Below are 4,131 nucleotides of genomic sequence, written 5' to 3' on the forward strand. Positions count from 1 at the left end.
GATTTCTAGTCCTGATAGGGAGAGGGAGCCTCCTGGGTCACGGAGTGGGGAACCTGATAGGGAGTGGGACGACCCGCCCATTGTGGGTGATTGACAGGGCAGGTTTGATCTATGTTTTCATTTTCAAAAGTAATTTTGAACATTTGTGGAAAGTTCGCCCACCTTGAACATGTAGAAGATGTCTTCTGATAGTGAATCGACTGTTGTCACATTTAAGGATCACTTGAGCTGATAAGATGAAGGCTACACAGGTCCAGCTGGAGATGCCGGGGATTGAACCCAGGGCCTCACACATGCTCAGCATGCGCTCTACCACTGAGCTACATCCCCTGTGGTAGAGTCACTGTTTAACTGGTGAATGAATTTCCAGTTGATTTTAGGAAACCTAGAAGTTCCTCAGGTGCCATCAATCTTAAGTCACTCCTTCACTTTGTGTGTGGTTCAAAGTCAGTGGTTTCATCAGAGCTCAACAACAGAACAAGCTGAAGTCTTCTGGAGAACGAGGGCACCGATCCCACCACCTCTCACATGCTAAGCTAGCGCTCTACCATTGAGCTCCTTCCTCTGCTCAGCAACATAACAGATAATGCAGGTTGACCTTCAGGCTGCTGGGAGGTCAACACCTGAAATATTTCCAGGATTCTGTCGTGTTGGTAGAAACAGTTTGAGGGAAGAAAACCCTCAAACATGATGATGTCATTATTGAAGGCTTTACTGCTCCAAACCTTTGCTTGTTCTTCTGTGGTTGTGAGAGGTTCTGAGTGATGCATGGAAACTGATGGTTTAGGCATCAGTTCAAAGTAGCAGGAGCTTAAGGGGACATTTCAGATTTGTTGAAGTTGAGTCCTACTGCCTTCTTGTTCATGATGATGGTGATGTCAGAGTTCTTGCTCAGAACGATCCATGCTGTTCCTCCTATTAGTTCTGGAAAGTTGGAGCAAAACGTCATGCAGGGTCACAAGGTCACGTGTTTTGTGTAATCAGCAGATTTAATCTATAGAGTGAGTGACGTGTGGTGTGTTTGTCAGGAGCTTAAAGACCAAAGTTGTTGATGCACAAGAGAAGTACACACGTCAAAGCTGCTTCATTTTAATGAGTGAAACTGAAAATTGAGAAGAGTGACAACAAAAATGGAGACAAGAAGTCTTCTTCAAAACACACACACACACACACACACTCACACACTCACATAGTCATATACGTGCAGTCAAATGCCAGTAAATTCTGAGTATTTTTGAATCCATTTTCATTTCATTCTTTTCTTTATGTTGCCCCCTGCTGGACAATAGGTTTAAGGTTAATGTGGAAAAAAAGCAGACAATAAATACGACTGAACTATTATTGAAATGCCGGCGACTTCATTCGATCTGAAAGTTCATTGTTGACCAAACAGACACTGATACAACAGGCTTAAAGTCTACCTCCATCGGCTAAAGATGCCCCTGGATCATAAAGCACAGCTCGACTGCTGGCTAACATGCAGGCGTGGGCCTATCACTGAAATCAGCAGTCATGAAAAACTGTGCTAGGCCTCCAGACCCAAGCTTGAAGAGGTTTGAAAACTGGACCCAGGAGAATTTTAACTGAAAACCCCTGCTCTGGAGGATCTGAGGGATGCATGACTGCCCTCTGTTGACCTGTTTAATACAGGAATATCTGAGAAGTACTGAGGACGGCAAAGGGTGCTGATTGGCCAGCAGCCCCACACAGGTCAAAGGTCACCCCCACGGCGGACCAGTTTATTATAATAGTCACGACACCATCCGTTACAGTTGGGTTGGGTTCAGGCTCTTCAGCGCTTCTTATTTTTCCGTGAGCTCCTCCAGCTGCTGGTCCGTCTCTCCCCTTTTCTTTCTCTTCTGCTTACTTTTTTGTTTCTTTGTTCTTTAACTTTAAACAGAACTTCTCCTCTCCCCCTTTTCACGGTCACAATACTGTTGACCTCCCGTGAGCCTTGAATCTCCATCCTGACCAGTGGAGAGAAACCACCTTGTGCCTGAGAAGAGCATCGCGGATCCCAGTGGGAGCCACGGTCGTTGAGATGGAGGCTTGGTAGGCCGTCCCCCCACCAGTTCGTTGGAGAGGTTCCGTACATTGATGGGAACAATCCAGCTGAGAACGTAAGCAGGTCCTGTTGGTTGTCGTGCTGTCACAGTAACAAAGACCAGTGCTGCATCTGTTCAGGCCTCAACTCCTGTCTCACTGCCAGCTCCACCTGACTCCTCAGACTCTGCTCAACCTCCATTCAGGAGTTTTCTTTGTTTGGAGGTCACTGACCCTTCATCCTGAACACCTTCTCACCTGCTACCTTTGCCGTCCACTTGAGTCTCAGATAAATCTTATGATTCATGTCTGATCCTCCATGTGCCTTCATTGCTTTACTGGTATTATTCCTCTGTCTTACGTGCTTCCTTGTTTGTATTCAATCCTCTTAAAATTCCAGGAAGTGTTTCAACTGGTTTTTATATTTGTATGTAAGCCTCTGACCCTCAAAGAACTCACTGACAAGCTGGAACCTGAGACTGAGCGTTTCTCATTGGACTCTAAATCACAACCAGCGGTGCCCTGAGTAACAACTGTGTTAGCATCCTAAAGCTACATCATCACCACCAGCTGATCAAGTCACTACTCTGTACACAAGTCACTGTAACCTAGCAAAGTTGAACCTAGAGGAAAAGTACAGTTGAAGCCAGATGCAAACAGATGTTGATGTTTACTCTGTAGTCCTGGCAGCAAGTGTCCTTGGAGACGTCACTCCAGACACTCGCAGAGCTGACAGAGATGGTTTGACACAACTCATGATGTTACTGCACTGCAACAGTAACGGACCATCGATGGCATCGCGGTGATGGAGGAGGACAAAGAATTCTGTCATCAAGTTTTGTTCATGTTTTGTAAATGTTCTTCTTGATCTCAGAATTTAGTGTTTGATGTCACAGTGCCAGAACGGACCAAACCTGCCTGTGTCAGAGGAAGCAGAATGACATCAGCATCAGGACATTCAGAGCCTTCAGAAACGTGGTGATGGTTTCACCAAAGAGGGACCAGTTCAGTAAATGTGGTCAGGCTTCTGAGAGTCTGGGTTCAAGATGGAGTTCGGGGTTTTAGCGACTCAGAAAAACTGTTTGTGGCTCAGAAAGCAGAGGAGGGCTGATGAAGAGACCTCACAATGAGTGTCATCAAGGAGGAGGAGGTAGTAGACATCACATGGGGGGGGGGTAGAGCAGCAAGAAGAGAGAGAGGAGGAACAACTTGATTGAATAAAACAAAGACAAACAATCAAAGAGAGTCAGAGCAGAGGGAGCGGCCCTGAGTCACAGTGAATGGTGGAGTTTGATGATCCATCATTCATCTCCTTTAAATGCTGTCAGGGAGGGAGAGCGGTCTGCTGGTGGTGGTGTTCATTCCTCAGTGGGAGCCTCTATAGTTGATGTTCTACTACCCTCTGGTGGTGAGGCAGTGGGGATGCAGGTGATCTGCTGGTCTGGTTGAACGTGAGTGGACAGAAATCTTGTTGAGGTGACTGGGAGTTCCTGACTGTGGTGAGCTGCCTTGCTCCTCCTCAGGTCTTCATGGTGGCTTTCTGCTGGACTGTTGTTGAAGGGAACATGGCATCCTATCATTTTCAGCTCTGACATCTGGACAGTGGACAGATGTGACATCATCATGGTCTCACTGCCTGCTTTGTTCATGGATCAATGGAATGTTGTGTTGGAACCTTTATTGTAGAACTGCTATGAGCTGAGAGCTCAGTGTTGTTGGAACAACGCAGCTCCACATGGGACTGATGTGATGAAGAGGTTTTTATTGAGCTGAAGCTGGAGAGCAACAATCAAAATGGAGCAGCAAACATAATGTCTGGTCTCTCTCTCTTCTCTTCCCCACCTCTCTGTCTCCTCTCCTCCCTCACCTCCATCTCTCTCCAGCCCTTTTTAGACAGAAAATGTGCCAAATTTGCCGTCTCGTCTGTGTGAAATGGAGGCGTAATATTCCTCTTTTTGAAAAGACACCCCTTGGTGGGCATCAACACTTGATGTGATGTGCAGCTCACACAACCTCAGTCATTGACAACGCAATGACTGAGGTTGGCAGAGCGGGGCAACAACAGACTCTTGAACTGAAACCCAGGAT

General features: G+C 46.5%; 1 non-coding gene across 1 annotated transcript; it reads right to left on the reverse strand.

Annotated features, from left to right (window-relative positions):
- Window positions 1–258: 258 nt before the first annotated feature.
- On the reverse strand, window positions 259–330 carry trnaa-agc (transfer RNA alanine (anticodon AGC)). The gene has a single exon. It is a non-coding gene; the product is annotated as a tRNA-Ala (tRNA).
- Between the last annotated feature and the right edge of the window lie 3,801 nt (window positions 331–4,131).

Source organism: Aulostomus chinensis, chromosome 1 (assembly GCF_037954235.1).
Source record: "Aulostomus chinensis isolate RoL2024-O1b breed Wild chromosome 1, RoL_Achi_v1.0, whole genome shotgun sequence".
Lineage (NCBI taxonomy): Eukaryota > Metazoa > Chordata > Actinopteri > Syngnathiformes > Aulostomidae > Aulostomus > Aulostomus chinensis.